This window comes from Paroedura picta, chromosome 5 (genome assembly GCF_049243985.1).
Source record: "Paroedura picta isolate Pp20150507F chromosome 5, Ppicta_v3.0, whole genome shotgun sequence".
Lineage (NCBI taxonomy): Eukaryota > Metazoa > Chordata > Lepidosauria > Squamata > Gekkonidae > Paroedura > Paroedura picta.
Genome location: NC_135373.1, coordinates 7,640,018 through 7,665,508, shown reverse-complemented (window position 1 = coordinate 7,665,508; position 25,491 = coordinate 7,640,018). Strand labels below are relative to the sequence as shown.

At 42.6% G+C, this 25,491-nt stretch overlaps 1 long non-coding RNA gene across 1 annotated transcript; it reads left to right on the top strand.

Annotated features, from left to right (window-relative positions):
* Positions 1 to 1,366: 1,366 nt before the first annotated feature.
* Positions 1,367 to 9,038, top strand: LOC143838913 (uncharacterized). Its single transcript, XR_013231473.1, has 4 exons — positions 1,367 to 1,405; positions 4,820 to 4,843; positions 7,544 to 7,573; positions 8,800 to 9,038. It is a non-coding gene; the product is annotated as an uncharacterized LOC143838913 (long non-coding RNA).
* Positions 9,039 to 25,491: the final 16,453 nt, after the last annotated feature.

Here is a 25,491-nt window from a genome sequence, read left to right as displayed (position 1 = left end):
ATATATAAAAGCTTAAGTGTATTAGAAGTGCAGGTATCTTCTTAAATATATGTCGTGACTTTTAGGCTCGCACATTGAAAGATATATGGCCTAGTGCATTTTCCCTCTCTTATTAAACTTAGAAAATGCCAGGCATGGCAAGTGTTTCAAATCTCTATTTTTGCAGCATGATTTATAATATCTGTTTTACTGGGGGGGGGTCTATATGATGCCTGTCAGATTTCAGCTATCCAGGGGTAGTCAAACTGCGGCCCTCCAGATGTCCATGGACTACAATTCCCAGAAGCCCCTGCCAGCATTCGCTGGCAGGGGCTGCTGGGAATTGTAGTCCATGGACATCTGGAGGGCCGCAGTTTGACTACCCCTGGATTAGACAATGTGTCCTTGCATTGGACAGCTGCATTCAACTCAAGTGCTACTTAACTAAAGGGAAAGCATATAGATATTATGTGGGTGCATGTATATCTGCCGTGGTTTTGGATTAAACGGACTTGATCTGCACAAAACCCCTCCAAGTTCTTGGAACTAGTTTAAATGTCTTTGACTCCCTTCAAATTCATGCTTCCTCTCCCTACTCTTCATGAACCAAAACCACACAGTTCAGTTCACACTGCAAGCCTCCTGGTTCGGTTCAGTTTGTGATTAGGCCATGAACCAAAAAATGGAGCATATGTTTTGTGGTACATACTCATCATTAGCAGTGACCTAGAAAGTGGAACATGTTTTGTTTCTTGGCATGTTTTGCTTCCCTCCCCCCAAGATACATCCCTTCTCAGGGGCCATTTAAACCCCTTCAGATTGCTTGGAAGGGTTTATATATCTTGGACTCTTTAAAACCATACTTTCAGCTCCCTATTCTTCATGAACCAAAACAAAACAGTTCAGTTCACTTGGGAGTTTCCTGGTAAGAGGTGTGGGAGGGAAAACATGGGAAGAAACAACAAATGTTTCTTGGGAGGGGGGGTTGAGTGTATTCTAGAATATGTATCATACAAATATGATGCTATTATCTTTATAAGTATCTGCCTCAGACCCTCCAGTAACTTCCCATTTGAAAATAACTGTCCTGAACCAGCAGAATCAAAATCTGCACACAGATTTCAATTTGAAACAGGCAGTGTCCTACATGACCAGGAGCAATCATGTATAGGAACAATCTGCCTCCCAACACCAGTTATAAAAGTACACAAACTACATTCATCAAGCCAGATTCATGGGCAAAGGGACAGGGACAAAGACAGGAAGTCTTTGTCTCCAGTCTTTAGCACTGTGTCCCAGGCTTTGTTGCTGACCCCTGAGTGTTACTGATGCTACATTGTGAAACAGACCAAGGACCATAAATAGCATTTTAATATCCATGTTATTCTTCTTTGGTTTTTAGGGAGGTGGAGGCAAGGATGCATCTGTGAGTATTTATGTATCACAGTTGGTCATGTGAGATCCCAGTTCTATCAATGAAAAACTCATGCTTGGCTTGGCTCAAAAGACTCTATGGAAAGTGTTACATGTTTTGAGCTCTTTCTATTTCCAAGCTTCCTGGTTTGTTTGCCGATTCGAAATACTCTTGTTTATTGTCTATCAGTTGTTTGTTTACTTCTGTTAATATGATCTCAATTGAACTTTTTAAACCATTCATTATTTTTCTATTATAATTTCATTATTTGGGCTTTTAACATTTCCATTTCCAATTCCTTAATTTTTATAATGTAAATACTGTTTTTTCTTTATTCCTTTCCTTCCAAATACTATGCATTGTCAAGATACCTCTTATGTACACTTTGCTTGAATCCCATACAATTCAATTATGCATTGTTATCTAAGGTCTTCTCCCAAAAAATCAGTTAGTTCTTGTTCACAATCTCTAACGATACTTTGATCTAGTGTAGTTAGGTGCGAAGTGGTGTCCGACCCATTGCGACCCCATGAACAATGATCCTCCAGGCCTCCTCTACCATTCCCCGGAGTCCATTTAAGTTTGCACCTACTGCTTCAGTGACTCCATCCAGCCACCTCATTCTCTGTCGTCCCCTTCTTCTTTTGCCCTCAATCACTCCCAGCATTAGGCTCTTCTCCAGGGAGTTCTTCCTTCTCATGAGGTGGCCAAAGTATTTGAGTTTCATCTTCAGGATCTGGCCTTCTAAGAAGCAGTCAGGGCAGATCTCTAGGATTGATTGGTTTGTTCGCAGTCCAAGGGACTCGCAATCTTTTCCAGCACCAGAGTTCAAAACCCCCAATTCTTTGACACTCAGCCTTCCTTATGGAAGTAGTAACATATTATCAAAAGACCATCTTATTTCTAAACAATTTTTTATCCACCTGAAATCTAAAGTAACCAAGTCTTGGTCCAGAATTATTGCTGGTATATATCATATTTGAAGTCCAGATATAACTACTTTTGGACCAAGATTAGTGTCTTGCCCAAAAAAAGAGAGGAAAATGTATTTGATGTATATTTTTTGTCTCTCCAGACATCTACCAACTGTACATTTTTAATCAACAACAATAATCAAGCACTTTCTCCTGAGTCAATCCAGCTTTTTCCCCTGTCACTCAAGTTCTTAACTTTCAAGGAATCTTCCATCTTATTAAATTCTCCCATTAATAACATCTCTGTAGAAGAACAATTTCCAACTCTCTCTTCAGTTCCTTATAAATTTTTCTTTCCCATTATTGGGTGCACATTCCCCCACTACTATTAATTTCATTTTGTCTATTTCCACCTCTAACACAATATATATGACATACTTTTCAGAAAAAAAAGTTTAGGTTAGCAACACTCTTTTACATAAACAACAGTTCCATTCTTTTTCTTGTCTCCATACAGGCCTAGTCCACATGGGTGGAATAGGACAGGGTGACATAGGGCTAATCCCTGTGTCCAGATGACATTGCCACCATTCCAGCCCCCTCCGGAGCCTGCTGCACTTCAGGCCCTCATTTGCCCTGAGCTAAGGGAACATGGACTCCGGGGAATGGTAGAGGACAGGAAGGTCTGGAGGATCATTGTCCATGGGGTTGTGATGGGTCGGACACGACTTCGCACCTAACAACAACAACAACAAGGGAACATGGGTGAATCTGCATTCCCTTTTCCTGCTATGGGGGCAAATGGAGGCTGTCCCTTAGCAGGCCTCAGAGGAAGGGATGAGCTGGGCCTTCCAGATCCAGCTCCTCCCTGTCCTATAGAGGCTTTGTGGTGTTGTAGGGTGGTCTGGAGCTTTACATTTTTTTTTGCCGGAAGTTGGGTTGCATTCCCATGCAATCCCACCTTCCTGAAAAATCAAAATACCGCCACCACCCTCACAGTGGAACATGCTCGCTATGGATTCATGCTTGGGGGACCCATTTCAGTGGTGGACTGGGGACTCCATTGAAATGTGTCCCAAATGGGGTCGCATTTGAGTGCCAGAGCAGATCTGGTGCTTAAATGATTCCCTGAGGGGCACACAGAATTCTGTGGAGCATGCAGTTACACAGCTACACATTGCTAGTGGCTTGGAGTGGCACTGCCAGTGTAGAATCAACCACATAATTATAAATCCATGTACAAGCTCTCTATCAATTATGTTTTGCTTTACTGAGACCCCCACCTCAGGGAGCCCCGCACGCAAGCGGGTCTCCCTGCCAACTGGCTCCACACCAAGCATGACCGCGCTGCGATGAAATTAACAATAAACAAAACCGGAAGGGTGGGAGGGTGACTGTTCCTGCGGCGTCCGGCATGAAGAGGGCCTTGGAGCGAGCGCCCGGGCTATATATAGCCGGGCGCCCCCGCCCCTCTCCGGCCGCGCGATGGCGCGGCCTGATGACATCCTTGGAGGCGCATCATCGCTGGGCGCCCCCGCAGCGTCAATTGCGGCCGCGCCGAGCCGCGGCCGCTTTTTGTGTGGGTGCATGTATATCTGCCGTGGTTTTGGTTTAAACGGACTTGATCTGCACAAAACCCCTCCAAGTTCTTGGAACTAGTTTAAATGTCTTTGACTCCCTTTAAATTCATGCTTCCTTCTCCCTATTCTTCATGAACCAAAACCACACAGTTCAGTTCCCACTGCAAGCCTCCTGGTTCGGTTCAGTTTGTGATTAGGCCATGAACCAAAAAATGAAGCATATGTTTTGTGGTACATACTCATCTTTAGCAGTGACCTACAAAGTGGAACATTTTTTGTTTCTTGGCATGTTTTGCTTCCCTCACCCCCAAGATACATCCCTTCTCAGGGGTCATTTAAACCCCTTCAGGTTGCTTGGAAGGGTTTATATATCTTGGACTCTTTAAAACCATACTTTCAGCTCCGTATTCTTCATGAACCAAAACAAAACAGTTCAGTTCACTTGGGAGCCTCCTGGTAAGAGGTGTGGGAGGGAAAACATGGCAAGAAGCAACAAACATTTATTGGGGGGGAGGTTGAGTGTATTCTAGAATATGTATCATACAAATATGATGCTATTATCTTTATAAGTATCTGCCTCAGACCCGCCAGTAACTTCCCTTTTGAAAATAACTGTCCTGAACCAGCAGAATCAAAATCTGCACACAGATTTCAATTTGAAACAGGCAGTGTCCTACATGACCAGGAGCAATCATGTATAGGAACAATCTGCCTCCCAACACCAGTTATAAAAGTACACAAACTACATTCATCAAGTCAGATTCATGGGCAAAGGGACAGGGACAAAGACAGGAAGTCTTTGTCTCCGGTCTTTAGCACTGTGTCCCAGGCTTTGTTGCTGACCCCTGAGTGTTACTGATGCTACATTGTGAAACAGACCAAGGACCCTAAATAGCATTTTAATATCCATGTTATTCTTCTTTGCTTTTTAGGGAGGTGGAACCGAGGATGCACCTGTGAGTATTTATGTATCACAGTTGGTCATGTGAGGTCTCAGTTCTATCAATGAAAAACTCGTGCTTAGCTCAAAAGACCCTATGGAAAGTGTTACATGTTTTGAGCTCTTTCTATTCCCAAGCTAATCTCCTTCCTGGTTTGTTTGCCGATTCGAAATACTCTTGTTTACTGTCTATCCATTGTTTGTTTACTTCTGTTAAAATGATCTCAATTGAACTTTTTAAACCATACATTATTTTTCTATTATAATTTCATTATTTGGGCATTTTAAAATTTCCAATTCTTTAATCTTTATGTTTGTGTGTGTGTGTGTGTGTAAATCTTGATTTTTCTTTATGCTTTTTCTTCCAAACAAGATACCTGTTATGTATGCTTTCCCTGGATCCCATATGATTCAATTATCTAAGGTCTTTTCCAAAAAATTCAATTAATATTTGTTCACAATCTCTAATGATCCGTTGATCTAGTAGTAAAATATTAAGAGACCATTTTATTTCTAAATTATTTTTTATAAACCTGTAATTTAAAGTAATAAAGTGTTGGACCCGAATTATTCCTGGAACAAATTCTATTTTTAAAGTCCTATAACTTATCACATTTAACGTCCAGATATAATCTGTTCTGGACCATGGTATAAAACTCACCTTTATTTATTCAGATATCTTTTCCCAAGCTTTCTCTGTATGAAGATGAAAAGTGCCTTGAGGTTCATATCCCAGATATTGCATTCTAAAACTTTAGAACTGACCCTGAAGAAGGAAGAAAGACTTTCCTATAGAATCGCCGAGGGTCGGACATGACTGAGTAAATGACATCATCATCAAGAAGGCTAGATATAGATTACCAAATATATTGCTGAACTATTGAGGAATATCCAAAAGTATGCATAGCTGGTGTTTTCAGGCTTCTGTGACTGTTTTCTTCTCTTCAACTTTACAAGCTTTCTATTGGCCCTGGATTCTGCTGGTATTCTTTGATTTTACAGGTCCAGCACAGCCAGTGTCCCTAGCTTGAATAAGTTCTTCTAGGATTTGCTGGCTGTGTTGTGCTTCTCATATTGGCCTGTGGCCCTGTTGGGATACTCTGGTTTTATGTTGGCTTTGTTGGGCTTCCTGGTTCAAAGTTCATTTGTAGCTTTTGTTTATTGCTTCCTCATGTGCGTTTGGCTATTGGCTTCCTCGACTATTTCTCCCAAAAGGAACAATGAGGGCAAGAAGGGATACTGCTTGACACCTTGTTCAGGAGACCACAGAACTGGATCTCTTTGTCCAACATATCTGAAACTTAGAGGGCAATAGGGCTGCTGTAATTCTGGCGTCATTTTAGTAATAATAAACCCCCCAGCCACTCCAGTGTTTCTGAAATCATCCCGACTAGGGAATTATGGAATGTAAACAATTCCAAAATCCTCTCCCCCAAATAGAAACCTGAATCCCAAAATGGAATCGGAACTTGAATACCCAAAATACTAGTATTTAAGGTTTTCTCCAAATCCAAATTATAAATAGTGATTTTGTAAAAGGCACATCCTTAGTGCCATTCATTATGGTCTTAGAAGTTTACCAAGGTAGTCACTGATGCATTGCTTTGCAGGAGTGCAGGTGTGTAGCTTGCATAAAAAGACACCACCCAAGATATTTTGGAATAATAAGGCCACAGCTTTTATTACCTTCCTAGCAAAGGAGAGTTTGCCTGGCATGAGGAAGAATAAAGTGATGATGCGATCAGCAGACCATGAATATCCCAAGGTCTCATATGGCACCCTGGAGAGCCATCCTAAGTATCAGCCTAAAGGTGGGACTCCTTTCCATCTGAAAACCACCCTGGGAAGGTGGTATAATGAGGATCCAATGGGCATAAGCCTTTGTCTGTCCCTCCAAACCACCTGGCAATGCGAGCCTGCCTACCCAGCAGGGTTGGCATTCCGCTCACATAAATGCTGATCTCTTAATGAGACCCGCAAAGATGGAGGGAAACTGATACACAGACCAGTTCCCCCCAAAAGGATTCTCCACATGCCAACCCACCACTGTGACAATAAACATAAGAAAAAAAAATAACAATAAATTCTAACACCGAACGCAACGCGTAGGAACAGAATAAAAGAAATAAAATACATCATTACTGTGGTATAGGTCAATATGTTAAATGAAACATGTTGTGATTGGTGTAATAGTGTAATTTCAATTTTGCTAACAATTTGAATATAGGCCCCTCTTGACCTTGAGGCCCTAGGCTGAAGCCTAGTTAGCCTATAGGAAAATCAGGCCCTGTGTACGACCATTTATGCATTGGGAAATTCACTGCCCCAGATCCCATGCAGGAACACAGATCAGGGGCAGATGAAGTGCACTGGGTCAAATGCTCCCCCATGTGGGTAGAGGAAGAGGTGGGGCAACCAGCCATGGCTAAAACACTAGCCTGCAGCCCGGCATGAAACCACCAGTCCATAAACGGTCTACAAAACAACAGCCTACATCTATGTCAGATTCTGGATTTAGTGACTGGTTCATCTAAAGACACAGGCATCGGACCATGGGTGTAGGGGAAAAAGGGACAAGAGCTCTTTGTCTCCTGCCTTTAGCACTGTGTTCTAGACTTTGTTGCAGGCCTCTGAGAAGTACTGGTGCTAATTCGTGAAACAGACCAAGGATCCTAAATAGCATTTTTACATTCATGTTATCCTTGTTGCTTTTTAGGAGACAGAAGGTGGTGCAGGTGGAGGCTCTGTGAGTATTTATACATTGTGGTGGGACATGTAAATATGAGCAGGGTTCAAAATCATGAAATAGGAAGGGTATATAGGGAGAGATAGAGACATTGTGTCCCATAACCAGCTCCTATTATATAGAACTGAATGGGATCATCTGGAAATGAGTGGAGGGGGGATTATTGACTGGTGGGGGGACTGTTGGAGGATCAGAGCACAACTGGTGATATTTGATGGCTTCAGGTAGCTCTCATTAACCAAAGTGGAAAAGTTGCTAGGGGACATTGAGAGCAACCATATTTCCCCAGATTCCTGCCTGTCTTGGCTCCTCAAAGAGAGTAGCCAGCGGATAGCAGGTCAGATGAGGCATATCTTTGTGGACATTGAAATGTCTTTCTTTCTCTTGCTGGATGAAATTGTGGTTATTGGCAAAATGAAAGTCACCTTTATATATTCAGATATCTTTTCCCCAGTATTCTCTGTATAAAGATGAAAGGTGGCTTAGGAGAGTTTGCGTGGCATGAGGAAGAATCCAGCGATGATGCAGTCAGCACACCATGAATACCCCAAGGTCTCAGATGGCACCCTGAAAAGGCATCCTAGGTATCAGCCTAAGGGTGGGACTCCTTCCCATCTGTAGACCCACCCCGGGAAGGTGGTATAACGAGGGTCCAATGGGCATAAGCCTCTGTCTGTCTCCCCAAACCACCTGGAAATGCAAGCCTGCCCACCCAGCAGGGTTGGCATTCCGCTCACATAAATGCCGATCTCTTAATGAGACCCCTGAAGATGGAGGGAAAGTGATGCACAGACCCGTTCCCCCAAAAAGGATTCTCCTCATGCCAACCCACCACTGTGACAATAAACATAACAAAAAAACCTAACAATAAAGTCTAACACCGAACGCAACGCGAAGGAACAGAATAAAAGAAAGCGAGAGAGGGTGGGAAGCTTTCCACTATTGCTCGAGGGAGGAAAGAGGCTGAGCACACAGACTCAGCCCCTTTTATGGGTGTCAGACACGCCCACTCCTCCCCCACCCTACAGAGGCACAGTGTGCCTCACAGAGCCTCAGAACAAAAGGCCCTTCAGGGTGGCGCATCAGAAAGACGCTTCTTTGCTTTTTCAACGGCTGGGATCACTTCTCCACGACAGCAATTGAAGCCACCGGTAAGTCGTGGCTTCTTATTGTAGTCACTGATTCATTGGGAATGTTTGTACTAATATCTATAATTTGCATTGTAGCGCTAATAAGGGACATGACTTTTGTGAAGACCCTGGACCACAATGACGATGCCTTACGTTCTTCTCTACTTCCTGCTCTGCGCTCACTCAAGCCAATCAAATGACAATAGATCATTGCAAATCACAGTGGTGTTATCCAGATTAATTCTTGATTAGATACTGATTTTGTTGCCTTAAATCAAATGGCTCAGGACAATACAATCTGTTCTGTTACAGCCTTGGGGAATGGGGAAAGCTTTGCAAAGAAATAAATAAAAGAAAACTGCAACTGCAGGAAAATGGTTTGTGTGATTTCCTGGATGGTCACAGGAGAAAATGATATTTTCATCATTGCTTGAAGAAATTCAGCTCAGTTCTAACTACTGCTGATTTTGCTGAGAAATTCTGGACCTGCCCAAATGTCCCAAAAGTATCACAGAAGATCACAAGGATTAGTCAACCTGGAGTTTAACAAACATTTAACTGCAACTACTTGCTCCATTCCTACTTCGCTGCTAAACTAGGATCCCAGGGTTTCGGAAGCACCATACTGGTTCCTACATCTGTTTTGTCACTTAGCTGCCCTACAGGCATCACAGCCTGCACATGACAATGTGCTCTAAGAATCTGACAGTTTAACGCTATCCCCTGACAGTGATTGCCATGCAGATTCAAGCTCTATACCAAGCGACTTCCATTCCCCAAGCCCAAAAGCCTGTGAGGTCACTGAGGCCGATTCCGCACCAGCGACACCACTCCAAGCCACCACCAGTTGTTTCCAGTAGACCAGCATTCTCCACCATTTCCTGGGTTCTAACACGGGCCCATTATCACTGGTGTATCCCATCTGTTCTGAAGTTCTGAGGCCACACTAGGCAGCTGACACTATCAAACTTAGGAGTCCTTACCGCAGGAAGTTTCTGGTTTCACCATGTTAATCAGTGTATCATGCTAGCAACTTCCAAGCTTCTACCAGCGGCAGATGTATCACATTGACTGTCCCCTCTCCCTCCCCCCCCCGAACCTGGAATCTATCTGTATTTTTTCAAGTCACAGGAGTTGTTGCAATATCCATGCAAGGGGAGGACATGGTTATCCGTATTATAAAAATGAAATGGTAAAGCATATTAAAGACCCCAATTTCATCCACCCAAATTGGCTTCTAAATCATCTAACATTCTGACATCTTACCCACAGCTAGGAACTTGGGAGTGATCCTGGATGCTTCTCTTACAATGGAGGCACGGGTCACAGGGGTTGCACACATGGTAATTTATCATCTTTGCCAAGCACTGCTACTAGTGCCCTACCAGCCCCCAGACTGTCTGGCCACAGTGATCCATGTGACATCACCTCTAGACTTGATTTCTGTACCTCACTCTATGCTGGCCTATTCTTGTCCTTGTCCCAGAAAACCAGGCGGCAGCAAAAGCAGCTGCTAGGCTACTCCCTGAATCATCTTTGAGGACACATATGCAGCTAGTGCTGAGGTAGCAACACTGGTTGCCAGTTTTGGCCAGGATCAATTTCAGGGTCTTGGTTCTGACCATTAAGGCCCTTTGCGGCTTGGCCCCAGCCTAGCTGAATGACCCCATATTTGCTTATGCCCCCCACAGGGCCCTTCTCTCTGTGGGTACCTGGCCTTGACCTTATGTTTTTGTGCCTGACCTGGAGTAATGAGTTCTAGAAGAGCTGAGGGCCCTGATGGAGCTGACAGATTTACACAGGACTGGCAAAATGAAGTTGTTCCACCAAGTCTATGGTTGAGGCCATGTCTATAAGAATGATGCTCCCCCTTGTGCTGTGCTATACAGCTCTGGGTGGTAGGAGGGACCTGGCCCTCTTGGTATCTTGGGAGTTATACTGGCTAGGGGGGGTTTACGGGATTTTATAGATATATATTTTTATTTAAACTGCCGTAAGTCTTCGTAGGAAGGTGGACTATAAATGTAATAAATAATGATATTAATAATAATAATCTACACATCTGTGATATGCAGATGATGCAGATCTTTTCTCCAGAACACCTATAGGGATGTAGAGAATGTTGAAGAATACTACAGCACACTGTGAGGAGGAACAGTTGAAAATTAGGGCTTTTCCTCATCCAATAACTATGCTATAATCCTAACTGAATGTAGGCATTAGATTCCAGCCGCTCTGCATCACGTCACCCCCATCCAATCATCTGGTCAGCAGACTGCTCACATCATCCTCCATTTTAAAGCGTGAGTTTGGGAATCACAAAGTGGATTCACCAACCTATTAAGCGCTAGCTACCGGAGATCAACCAGCAGGCAACCAGCAAAGGGAAGGTATGGAGGCTCAAACTCACCTGCCTCATCCCGCCCTCGCACCCGCCTCTCTCTGCCTTTTTCCCGGGGATGGAAATTTCTTTTTAAAAATGGCTAACTTAATGGAGCGATGAATAGGCGGATATGCATGCAGGCAAAGCCAGAAATAAAACAATTTTTTTTCAAAGTTGTAACACAAAGCGTGCCTCTCAAAAATCCCCCCCCCCAAATCGGAAACGATATTAATGGGAACGAGTGAGGATATCAGAAAGTGCCTCAAACAAGCTCCATGGTATTCCCAGGAACTTCGGGATAAGAACAAGGAAGTGAGACAACTGGAGCAAAAGTAGAGGAGAACTCGTGATGATGTGTCTAGGACATCCATGGCACTCTTATGAAGGCACATGAGAATGCAGTGAAAGTGGCGAAACGAGATCTCTACACCGCAGAAATCGTGTCCGCAAGCTCTCACCCAGTGCAATTATTTAGAGTAATCAGGTCTCTTGCTGCCCTCAAGGAACGGCTCACAGGGAAAGGAAGTTTGATTTGAGCTGTGCAGCTTTATCAAGCTATTTTGCAGATAAAGTTCTATCGCTCCGCCATGACCTACCTGCCACGATTGATACAGGTTGTGAACTGGAAGCTCTGTGGCTGTTGAGGGGGTGATTGTTTGATGGCTTCAGATGGCTCTCATTAAACAAGTGGGTAAGTTGCTAGGGTCAGTGAAAGCAATCACTTGCCCCTTATATCCTATCAATCCTGGTTGCACAAGACCCACAAGTTCCAGTCTGGTGACCAAAAATGGACATGGACATTGAGGGGTGGGTGCAGAAGTGTGCTGCCTACCAGGAGTCCCGGCTGCTTGCAGCCCATGCCCCAGTGCATCCATGGGAGACGGGGCCCTGGTCTAGGCTGCATATAGATTTTGCGGGCCCGTATAAGGGGTAAATTTTCTTAATTGTTGTGGATGCCTATTCCAAGTGGCTAGAAGTGTTGGCTGTCCATCAATGATAGCGCAAACAGTTGGCAAAGAACTGCGCTGCCTGTTTGCCTCACATGGCATCCCGGATGTAATAGTTTTGGACAATGCTGTACAATTTAGGGGTGCCGAGTTCGAGACATTCCTGGCAAATGGACTTGTGCAGCATGTGACACCAGCGCCCTTCCATCCAGAGACCAATGGCCAAGCAGAATGCATGGTGAGGACAACTAAGGACTCACTGGCACGGCTGGTGCACGGGGACTGGGGCCAGCGGCTTGCAAGTTTCCTGCTAGCACAACATGTGACGCCCTGCGTGTCCACTGGTCATAGCCCGGCGGAATTATTGATGCGCCGCCGCCTGACAACATTGCTGGACAGATTGCACCCGGATTTGGGGGAACCCAAGGTGCCTGGAGGGAAGTTGGGAGGTCGGGAACCAAGGGTGTTTTTTTCCCATCTGACAGGGTGTATATCCGGAATTATGCAAATGGCCCTATGTGGTTGCCAGTGGAAGTCCAGGAGGTGACGGGTCCAGTGTCTTACAGGGCAGTAACGCCAGATGGGAGGGTCTATAGGCGTCATGTTGACCAAATATGATGAAGGGTCCCCACAGATAGCCCTGTTCTTATGGAAGAGACCAATGGACAGGAAGCTCTGGCATTTGACCAGGGAACCAATCTATCAGGAACAGATTTAGCACCTAGGGTTCCAGATCCAGCACCAAGTGTTCGCAGCGAGGAGGCCAAGCCAAATTGCGATGCCTCAGGAGAGCAGGACATTCCCCCTGAGCCCCCAGACAATGAGGTCCCTCCACCAAGTCGGTCACAAAGGGTGCGTTCAAGACCTCAGTATTTGAAGGACTATGATGAATGGGGGGGAGAGGTGTAATGTATTGAGTTAATTGGGCCAACTGCCCCTTTAAGGCTTTGCAGACGGTTCCCTTGTATTGAGACTATTTAAGTTGCACGTACGTTTATTAGTTGCTGGTTGTTAGGTGTCCCTGTGCGTTAATAAAGGGTTTTGTAGAACGTGTGTCTCTCTCACAATCAGATACAAGAACTGTTAGACATAGAACTGCAGGAACTTAGCAGTAAAGCTAGAAACGTTTGCTCGCCATTGAGCTTGGGGAACTCACCAAGCTCTCAGCCCCTAGTTGCGTACTTCTACCATCTAATCATCCCACAACAGCGTAGAGCGTTCATTTTTTTTAATTCAAAGTTTTTTATTTTATTTTCCAAGATTAAAGATAGTACAATGCAAGTAATCTACATTATTGATACAGAAAGAAAAAGATTATGCTCTTCATTTAATACTCTTAATACCCCGTTTCAATCCCCTTTTAACTTATTTTCTTAGGTAAATCAGATAAGAGCCCCATTGTTCTTGAAAAGCCTCTTCTCTTCATTTAAGAATATAAGACCCCACATAACTACAATATTATGGACTTTTACCCAAAGCTTATAAACTTTTTCACGTTTCCACCACATTTAGAAGGAGAAGCCTACTTTGTTACCATCATTTCAGCATTTGTTTGCATAGTTTTTAACAATTTTAACAGTCATTTTTGGTGTCCCAAAACACCTATGAAACAATTTATACTTAACACAATCTTAGAGCCATCCACATTTCCACTAGGAAATAAAAAGCCTACTTAGTTGTACGGAAAAAAAAAATATAGGTTGTTAAGGTTGGTAAGTTATATAAGTGCAAGTTATTAATACAAAAAATGGTAAAATAGTCTTCATTAGTTATACCTCCTCGATTAGATGTCTCCTTTTAGTTGTGCTTTAAGTTTAGGCTGGGAGTCACTGTGGAGATTCCCGTAGACTTGCGTTCTGTCCAAATCAGAGTATGCATCGGTGAATCTTGAGGCGGTCGTACCTCCTAGGCTCATATTTTTTAACAATTTTAACAGTCATTTTTAATGTCCCCTAGCACCTATAAAACAATTTGTACTTAACACGATCTTAGAGCCATCCACATTTCCGTCACATTTAAGAAAAGAGGCCTACTTAGTTGTGCAGAGGAAAAAAATATATAAGTTGTTAGATAAGTATAAGTTATGTAAGTATAAGCTGTTAATACAAAAATAGTAATATAAAGTCTTCGTTAATTACATTTACACCTCCTCAATTAGGTGCCTCCTTTTAGTTATGCTTTAAGTTTAAACTGGGAGTCACTACAGAGATATGTTATATAATTCAAATTCAGCTAACACAGGAAATCTAAGCCCCCGCACTTACATGATAGTATAGACTTACAATGAGCAATAAAGTATAGTCTTCATCTGTTATTCTTAAACCCCTTCCATTAGGTGTCTCCTTTTAATTAAGCTTTAATTTTGGGCTGGGAAACACTGCGAAGTTAGATTTAATAATACAGATTCTGCTTACTTAGAAGATCTTAGACCACAGATTAACTTCTTAACTAGTTATATTGCCTATGTGGCTACAGAAAAAAATAAAAAGGAGGAAAATAATTTCAACTACTGTTTCTCCTTTCCGTTCCCCAGACTTCTTAAGGGGATCTCATATCGAGGCTTGTTGCATCTTGTTGTTCCTGTTGACTAATGTTCTGTCCAGTTGGCCTTTGGCTTAGAAAGTGCAGTTGTAGTCTTTCCCTCGGAGTATACATCGGTGAGTCTTGAAGCAGTTGTACCTCCTGGGCTCCAATATCAGTACAGTTTTTTTCCCCAAGAAGCTCCTTTAAATCGATTACTTTCACAGCGGATCCATATATCTTTTGATTGGTTCTTGTGTACTGTTGCTTTGGAGTGGCTGTATGTCTTTTTAGGAAGGGTGTCCTTATCTAGGCTGCAAAGCTCCGACATCCCCTTTTCCATCTCCATAGTTTCAAATTTCTCTTCTGCTGGTAGTTTTCCACCATAGAGCATTCATTTTAACTAGAACTAATACTCTACCTTCTGCTGTTCTATATGGGAGATTTCAACAGATCCCGTATTCAGCTAGGTTGTGCCCATGTGGACAATGCTGTATAGAATCAATTACACACGTTTTCTTCCATTGTCCATTTTATTCTTCGATCCAAGCTAAATTTCTTAACTCACTGCTGTGTAAAAGAGAATTGCATTTGGATGAACGAAAGTTTCTTTTGACATCACAGAACCCTGATATAATTGAACCAGTTGCAAAGTTTTTATATCTTGCCATGAGAAATCATGAATGTATTATGTCTAAAGCATGATCTTTGCCTTTGTTCTCACTAGCAGTGGATCCTTTTGCACTTTACCTTCTTATATTGTACTTTTATATGCTATTAAAGGCTTGTTGTTGTTGTAGTTGTTGTGTCTCTCTCACTATTTAATAGTGTTCTTGTTTCACCTTCAGAACTTGTTGAGTCTTAATGTCTTGTCCGTTAAGGGGTCAAAGGGCAAAGGGGCACCCTTGTTGGGCTGTGTTGAGGATGTCCATTGCCTTAATCCAGCTTGTTCTGCATAGCAACACTGAAGTTCCTTGGCAGTCTCCCTTCGAAATACTCACTGCCAGAGTCAGTCCGAGATCTGAGTGTGAGTTCTGATGATATCTTTCTGTGCCTTTAGTATATTTTTCAATGTCTTTTTGGTGAGGGGAGAACTTTCCCCTCAGTTACTTTGTGTGGTGACAAATGCCCTTGTTTATTTCCTGTGGATCTCACCAACAAGGTCCCTGCCACCTTTGACATTCGGAAATGGCAAAATCCAATGGTTTGGGGCTAAACAACGCAAGTATAGATCAGAAACTGTAACAGTACAGACTGAAGCAGAGTTAGACCCTCCTAAATCTGCACACATTGATAGGATTAGAAGAGTGTAACTTTATTTTGGATTGCACTGGAAGCCTCCAGAATTGGGGTGAACATGGGATTAGGGATGTGCAATTTGGATTTGGAAACGTCTGAATCAGCCGAATCGTTATCTATTCGGCCATTTCAGACACTAACACGGTATGAATCGTGCTTTCTGTCATTTAAAAATGGCCAAATCTCTTTGATTCAGCAATTCAGCCGCTGAATCGAATCGGTTTGGCTGAAGCAGAGGCAGCTGTTAGCTTCCCCAGCCTCCTGCTTCCTCTCCTGCTCCCCCCCCCATATTTTTCCCACTGAAAAGGGCAGAGGGGGGAGGGGTGTAAGTTATACCCCTCAAACTTCTAGGGGACTTCAGGGATGGTCTGCCCTGATCCCCTTGCAATTTTTATGAAGATTGAAACAGGGGGTCCTATCCTAGGGGCTCCCAAAGAGGGTTCCACCATTCCCCATAGACTTCAATGGGGAATCAAGTTCAGACTAGAGAATCTGAATCTCCATTATATCCTATGGAGTGGCTAGGGGTACCCTCTTTGGGAGCCCTTAGGATTGGACCCCTTGAGCCAATTTTCTTGAAACTTTCAGAGGTCTCGGGGAAGATCCTCCCTGAGCTCCCCTAGATGTTTGAGGGGTGTAACATAGCTAAATGTCCTTGCAGACAAGGACAAATCCCAGTTCATTTTTGACAAATCCTGGTTTCTTTACCTTGCTGCCTCATCTCTCTGCTTGCTCAGCTGTAGCATCCAGGAGCAAGTCAGAATTAAGACAAGGGGTCTGATTGAAAATACTGTATATACTGCATATAAGCCGAGGGTCCTAATTTTACCATAAAATCCGGGCAAACTTATTGACTTGCGTATAAGCCAAGGGCTTTTTCAGTGTGAAAAAAGTGATGAAAAATTAGGCTTATACGCAAGTATATAGGGTACTCTTATGGAAAAATCACAAAGTCATCATATGTACATCATATGCGGTCTCTTTTTTGGCATGATGGGTCTGAGTTTCCTTTCATGTTCCCTGCGTCTCCATCCCTTCCCAGCAGAGTTCCAAGGGCTCCTTCTGATTCCACGCAGCTGCAGAGTGGCTGCCTACTGGGAACCCCAGTCACAACTCATTTTTTTTTAAGTGGTAATGTTGACTTGGGGAAGGCACTGGCAAACCACCCCGTATTGAGTCTGCCATGAAAACGCTAGAGGGCGTCACCCCAAGGGTCAGACATGACCCAGTGCTTGCACAGGGGATACCTTTACCTTTACCTTTAATGTTGACTAGTTTGGGCCCTCAGTCCATAATTAAGGCTCAGCAGTTTTCAGTGGCAGTCTAAGTAAATTAGATCCTTCCATGTCCTTTGAAGTCAATTGAAGGATGTAAATCAGTTTAAGATTGTACTGCCTACCCTGTTCTGAACCCACATAATCCAGCAGATTTAGACTGGATGAAGGTTACATAGTGTTCTATGTAAATGTTCCAAAATATTTTATGAAAACCACCCAGAGCCATAGGGAAGGGTGGTATAAATATCTAAATAAATCAATAAATCAATAAATACTTTTTCACACAGTTAGAGTTTAACGAGATCTGAACCTGCAAGAAAAATGGACAACTGAGATCAACATGCAATTCAAGAAGGACAAGGATAAATAAGAATAATTAATTGATGGTTTTTATGTTTTTATTATCTGTAACTGTTGCAATGTTCACCGTCCTGAGCCAACAAGGGGTGGTATATAAATGGAATAAAGAAATAATTGAAATGAAGGGTTCTACAATTGGGACATAAATATAGACGCATGCATAGTGGAATGGGAGATACACCTCTGGGTAGCAGGGTGTGTGAACAAGATCTTGGGGTACTTGTGGACTGTAAGCTAAATCTGAGCAGACAGTGTGATGCAGCAGTAAAGATGGTGAATGCAGTTTTGGGCTGTATCAACAGAAGCATATGTCAAAATCGAAAGATGTCATAGTCTTACTGTATATTGCATTGGACAGACCACACCTGGGTGTAAACTGCACGGAGCTTTTATTCCAACCCCAGATTAATTCAGTCCCTGCCCTCTACACAGAATGCGATTTCCGTTTGGATTTGGGGCAATTTAAAATTTCCTTCTGCAGCAAGAAAGATTGATCCGGAGTGACCCTACCTTTATGGTGCGATATCTTAGAGTGCTTTTAACCCTCAATATTTAAAGGCTCTCCTCCTGAATCTGGGCTCTCCTCCATGGTAGAGGACCCGTGATTGGCCACAGGTGGTCATGTGACAAACTTGCCTTAAAGGAGAAGCCCCTAATTTCTCTCAACTTCTGTCGGTCCTGGATTTTTTTAAACCGCCGTAAGTCAATGCACACAAAACTCCCTTATTCATGTATATTGTAGCTGAAGGTCCACATTTGCTATTACTTCTTTCCTTCATTCCTTTGTTCTTTTGCTCCTTTGCCCCTTCCTTCCTTCATTCCTTCATTCATAGAGTATATTCCACCCTTCTCTTACAAAAGAGTACAAGGGCTGTCTCGCAACAGTTTAAAAATTATTCCAGTATCAGAAGGGTCATCGCTAAAATATACCCAGAAAAAATTTCACAAGAGAAAACATCTGGCAAACCAATTGCTACTGAAAACAAAAGGAGGAACTAAAAATCTGATGGGTCAATTCCATCTTGAAGGCCCTGCAAAACCTTGATATGTCCCTCAGGACATGGGTCTCTTCTGATAAAGATTCTACCATAATGGGGCAACAATGGTAAAGGCAGAGCCCTGGTAGAAGCAATATGGTTTCCTAAGGAACAGGTAGTGTTAAAAAGATTGTGTGTTGATGAGTGCAAGCAACACTGGAGGAAGGATTTATATTGGGAAAGGTGGTCCTTCAGGTATTCTGGTCCCAAACCATTTAGTTATTTAAAGGTTATAACCAGCACCTTGAACCTAACCCAGAAACAAATTGGCTACCAGTGCAGCTGCCTCAAGATTGGCTGCCTCAAGATTAGCTTTGACGAATTTCCAACAGCACTCTCTGACTGATGTATGGAGAATGAAACACCTGAAGGAAAGGCAATACACTTTCTTTTCCAGTAGACATAATTCATACTCACGGCTGTATCAATGCTGGACATCAGTGCATCTGGTTCCTAAAATCACCAAAACAGAAATATTGCCAAACACATTCGGTGATCATAACCCCCTGTGGGTAGAAATATCCTATAAAAGAATCAGCAGGAGATGGTGGAAGATGAATAACTACATTTTAGAAGTTCAGGAGATTTTACAAAGGTGTGAAATCGATCTGAAGGAATTTGGGATACCAGCAAAGATGTATTTGGGATACCAGCAAAGCTTTTATGGGAGGTATTTTATTACATATGGATATGAAGATAACGAAAAAACGAAGGGAAGAACTGAACCGAATTGTGAAAACTCTCAAACAATTAGAAAACTTACATCAAACCAAGCAAACAAAACAGGTTGCAAAACAAATCAAACTGCTGCGAACCCAAAGAGATAATATTGAATTAAAAGACCTAAGGAAAAAGCTAGAGTTCCTAAAACAAAAAGATTTCGAATGGGCTGATAAGCCCGGAAGATGGCTGGCCCACAAACTGAGAGTAAAAGCTCAAAAACACAATGTAACCAAATTGAAGCTAGATGGCAAAGAATATACTACTGAATCTGAAATCCAGCAATGTTTCACAGAATTTTTTCAACAACTTTACCAAGTCTGGAAGCAGGCCATTGACTGTACTACTTTCTGCAGGACCATACCGATCAAACAGTTTACGGAACACCATAAAAATATCCTAAATCTAAAAATCACAACACAAGAAATAAACAAAGCGATATCGATGGCAAAATTACTGAAGGCACCAGGACAAGATGAATGATCGTCTATCTATTACTAGGAATTTTCACATATTATTACCCTTATTCTACTCCAACTGTTGAATGAAGTCATTGAGAACCCAAATAAGAAACTGCCTGAATCATGGCAATGGACCTCTCTCTCTCCAATACCAAAGGAAGGAGGAGTTCGATCCTCTCCACATTCCTACAGACCTATCTCACTATTAAACACTGATTATAAAATCTTTGCAAAAATTTTGGCTGAGAGATTGAAGAAATGTATAGGTGACATAGTAAACCCAGATCAAACTGGTTTTATCCCAAGAAGACTGATGAGGCATAACTTAATATTTGTTTTGAGTGCAATTGACTTTGCTTGAATTTAAAGAACTAGAATTGCCTTTTTATTTCTAGATGCGGAAAAGGCATTTAACAATGTCTATTGTGACTTCCTGATGGAAACACTACGAAGAATGGACTGTGGAAATATATTTTTAACTTGGTTGCAAGCATATACTCTACACAAAAAGCGAGGTTATTGGTTAACGGCATGCTAACAGAAGATATAATTATGATTAAAAATGGAACATGGCAAGGCTGTCCACTATCATCTCTACTATTTAACTTGATCTTAGAGATGCTTGCAACCTTAATCCGATCCTCTGATAATATTGTTGGTTTGAAGGTTAGAGGAGAGGAATTCAAGCTTAAATGCTATGTGGATGATGTTGTCTGCGTCTTAACAGAACCCTTAACATCTATCTCAGCTCTTTTCAAATTGTTAAACATCTTTGGCTCATATGCTGGGTACAGAGTTAATAGATCTAAAACAAAAATACTATTACAAGAAATATCTAATAAAAAGCAAATCTGGATGTGAAGTTAATCCTAAAATGGTTAAATATTTAGCCGTATACCTGAGTAAAGATATATCAGAGCTCATAACAAATAATTATGGAAAGTTATGGCAGGCAATCAAACAAGATTTAACAATTTGGTCCAAACTGAAGATCTCATGGTCTGCCCGCATAGCTGCAATAAAGATGAATGTGTTACCTAAACTAAAATTTCTTTTTCTAAGTCTACCCATAGCACTTGGTGATAAGCAATTGAATAGATGGCAATCCGAACTGAACAAATTTATTTGGGCATATAAGAAACCACGGATCGCTACCAGAGTGTTGCAAGATGCCAAAAAGAGAGGGGGACAGGCTGTGCCAAATTTAAAACTATATGCACATGCTGTGATGTTAGTTATACTAGCAGATTGGATGATTAACCCAGTGTTCAAAGATTTAGCATGAGATAAGGCTGGGCTGGGATCAAGCTTGCATGAAATTCTTTGGCCCTCTTCAAGTCAGAAAACAAAAAACAAAAAACTGTGGTTTGATGGTGCCTTGAAGATTTGGCTAAGGGTAGATTATTGGCAAAATGCTCCCTAATAAAATCACCAATTGAAGCTTATTTCACCGCTCAACAGCAAACAAGGATATCCTGTCTGAAGTATATAGACATCTTAACTAACACAGGCAGACTAAAAGACCTTCAAACTCTGAATGAAGGAGGAATTCCATTGCAATGGATAGAATAAAACCAACTGAAGTCGAGACTCAAAATGGAATTTGGAACTTCAAAGGTTGTTAAAATATCCCTAATGGAGTTTAAGCAAATCATTATGCAGGAAAAACCCCACTTACAAAAACAAATTTATAAATACTCTTGCAATATGAGACTGAAACAAAATCTATTAAGAACTGCATGATTAAATGGATGATGAACCTCAAAAACTCAAATCTCTTTAGAAACTTAGGGAGGGATATGGAATAAGATACCAAAGCTAATTAGGAGTCAGGCTGTTAGGGAGAATTGGTATAAAATGTTTTAACGTTGGTACCTAACACCAAAAGCTTCAGTAAGGATGCCCAATAGGGGTCATAACAAATGTTGGAAGTGTCAGGAGAAGGTGGGATCATTTTTTCACATGTGGTGGAGGTGTCATAGGGTGTATAAGAATTGGTCCAAGGTTCACTTGGAGCTAGAAAAGATGCTAAAAATGAATGAAACCTGAGTATTGCTTACTAAGTTTCTTTCCAGAGAATCTGCCAGTACAGGCAAGAGTATTATTTTTTATGCTACAATGACGGGCAGAATACTGTTGGCTAAAAATTGGAAAGTGAAGACGATACCCACGACAGAACTTTGGTTAGAAAAGCTATCTGAATTTGCTAAATTGGCGAGACTGACAGTATTAGTCAATAGCCGACCGGAAAATGAATTCCAGAAGCAATGGAAGCTCTTTGTGGACTATCAAACTAACCAATAACTGAATAGAGGTGAAGGAGTGGGGATGAATCTCTCAAGAGAACCAATTAATCAATGACAAACTTATGTGTGTGTATATATATATATAATCAATAAATATTAACTAAATAATAATAAAAAAAGATTGGCTGCACATGAGTAGAACAAGATCAGCCAGTCAACATGCAGTTGCTGCATTCTGGACCACCTGAATGTTCTGAAATATCTTCAAAGGCAGCCCTTTGCAGATTATATTATGGTAGTCCAGTCTGGAAGTGACTGTGATATGGATCAAAAGGAGACCAGGCCAAATAGGGGGCCAGTTGGCAGACGGTGAAGATGGGGAAATGCTTGCTTTATCAAGCTGGACATCGATGGCTTTCCCCCTGTCAGGCCAGTTCTCCATTCTACATCTTATAGACCTCTTCGCTATATGAATCTATCATTGCAGCAGTGCTCCAAGTGCTGGGGCCTTATGAGTGTGGACAGAGATGTGTGGGGATAATCCCATTTAGAGTCTCCCACCATTATGGAGGGGCATGTTCCTTGGCAGGTTATATAACCTATTTGTTCTCTAACCTATTGCTCCTCTCCAGCTTCAAGGCTATGGTGTGCTGGAGCTGACCTCAGTAGGCAAGCATGCTCCTGAAATGACTCCTGAGCCAATGTAATCATCTTTCAACCAGCCACACAAATTATGATCCCATCTGTCTCTAGCTGTTAATGAGATCCATTGTTCAGAAGGAGAAGAGGTCCACATGGAGAAGCCTGTGGCTTTTCCGAGATAATCAACTCATGTCAATTTTTCCGCTGTTTGCCCAAAGATACCCCTTGTATTTGTTTTAGACTGTTCAGAATTTTAAAAAAAGTTGGCAAAGAAAGAAGGAGGAAAAACAAAGATGATGTGCAAGGAACATTGGCTTATTTCAAAGTTTTATACCCTGCTACTCACCCTTTGGGTGTTTAAACTGCCTTATGAATACTGTGGAACAAAAACAAGTTTGGTCTTAATGAGGTGGGATTCCATATGCAGTTTTTTCACCCTCCAACAAACTATGCATTCCCTCCTCCTGTAAAGAGCAGCTGTGACTAACCTGGTGGCCACCACTGATACGGCGGTGGATGAGCAACGAAGAAGGAGCTCTTCTGCAGAGCATCGGGGGGGGGGCGGTAAGAGGGGGGTGCTCTGAAACAGGAGAAGAGGCATGGGGGCACGTGGCGTCCATAAAATTTGCCACCTGGGAAGGGATGGCCTCTTCTCCTGCAGCGGCCGACCAACTGATGGTTCTTGTTTCAGAATTGTTGTTGTTAGGTGCGAAGTCGTGTCCGACCTATCATGACCCCATGGACAATGATCCTCCAGGCCTTCCTGCCTTCTACCATTTCTCGGAGTCCATTTAAATTTGTACCAACTGCTTCAGTGACTCCATCCAGCCACCTCATTCTCTGTCATCCCCTTCTTCTTTTGCCCTCAATTGCTCCTAGCATTAGGCTCTTCTCCAGTGAGTCCTTCCTTCTCATGAGGTGGACATGCTACAGTTTCTCTACAACTTTCTTTAGTTGTGGTGCCCAAAACTGAATACAGTACTCCAAGTGTGGTCTTACCAGACCGGAATAAAGGCGTAAAGAACAGCCGCGAGTCAGCGGCGGCCGTGGTTGCCGCGGCGGGGAGGCGGGGCAAAAGGACGCAAAGGCGTCTGCCCGGCAAGGGGCAAGGGGCGGGCCTCAGGCGCAGTACTTAAGCGCCACGAGGCTGGGGACTCACCCCTTTGCCTCAGGAAGAGCCGGAGGACAGTTACCCACCCTCCCACACGGACGTTCAATTTTCGTCACAACTGCGGAAGAGGGGCAAGAGGCGGAGTAGTTTGGCCAGGGACCAGTTTGCGTACTGGTCCGCGGGGTTGGGGGTCTCAATAAGAGACCGGCTACAATGAGTGCGGCCTTGCCCGGCAGGGAAGGTCAGGGGCTCGGGGCCAGGAGGCAGGGATGGTTGTATGCGGTGGACGCCCGACAACCATTAACCGGACTGCTCCCAGGGGAGGGCATTCAAGGGGCAAGGGAGCCTTCCTCCCGGCTGGGAGGGAGGAGGACCCAGGGCGCCCCTTGAGCCCATGTCAGCAGCCGGACGGCTGCATGGGGATCACTCCTCACCTCGTGCCAAGCCAACCCCTGCGTTTTGGGGAAGTTAATAAAGTTGTGGCCTTTTTGACGCCAAATAAAGGTGTTGCGTCTTTATTGGCCACTTACCACACTGCCAGGCAACACCACTTCACATGTACTGGACAATATAGTTGTTTTAATAAAGCCCCAAATCCCATTTTCTAATTTAGCTACCAAGTCACACTGCTGACTCATGTTCAGTGTAAGATCCTTTTCACATTTGCTACTGCCAAGATAAGTCTTGTCCATCCTATAGTGTTGCATATGATTTTCCCTACATAAATGAAGAATGTAATCAATATTCAAATTGTTTTTATTCATTTTAGTCCGTTTCCTAGACTGTCAAGATAACCTTGTATTCTAAATCTGTCTTCTGATATGTTTTCTATCTATCCCAGTTCAGTGTCATCTGCAAATTTAGTAAGTACTCCCTCTATTCCTTCATCCAAAACATTTATGAATATGTTGAACAACAGAAGGCCCAGGACAGATCCCTGAGGCACTCCTCACTTCTCTCCAAGAAGATGAAGAACCATTTACAAACTCCTTTGGGTAGAATCAATTCAGCTAACAGTAATAGGATTAATAGAATAAAAATTATCGAGTTGGAAGAGGCCTCCTGGGTCACCTAATCCAACCCCCTGCATTATGCAGGACACTCATGATTTAATTGTTTATATGTTTTTAATTCTATTACTTATTAAGTGTACTGGATGGCTTTCATATGCACATATTCATGATTGGGAGAGCTGTGTTATTACCATTTTCTTAAATATGTTTTCTATCTTGTATCTACACTTTCTCAGCTTTTGTATCCACTGAAAACTCCAGAAATATTCTTCAAGCTTCAAAAAAACCCCAAAAGTGATGTAATTGTGCAGAATATAGTTGGGAAGCATAGCTGTGTACAATTCCACCTAGGGAACCTCCCCTTCCCACCCCCTCCAGACTCATTGTTGGCCATTTTCAGATGGGGAGGGTGGGTCGATATGATAAATGTGTAACAGGTTTAATATATATATATATATATTTAAAAACAACACAGGATTAGATATTGAATAAACAATATAACAGAATTTTGAATATAAGATTCTGAAAATTTTATATTTTACTTTAGGATGCTTTGGGCTGATCCTGCGTTGAGCAGGGGGTTGATCTAGATGGCCTGTATGGCCCCTTCCAACTCTATGATTCTGTGAGTCTGATTCTGTGATTCTGAAAAAGCTGAAACTGCATGTATAATGCAAGAGTTTGTTGGAGGGTGAAAGAACTTCATATGGAAGCCCACTTCATTAAGACCAAACTTGTTTTTGTTCCACAGTACGCATAAGGCAGTTTGAAC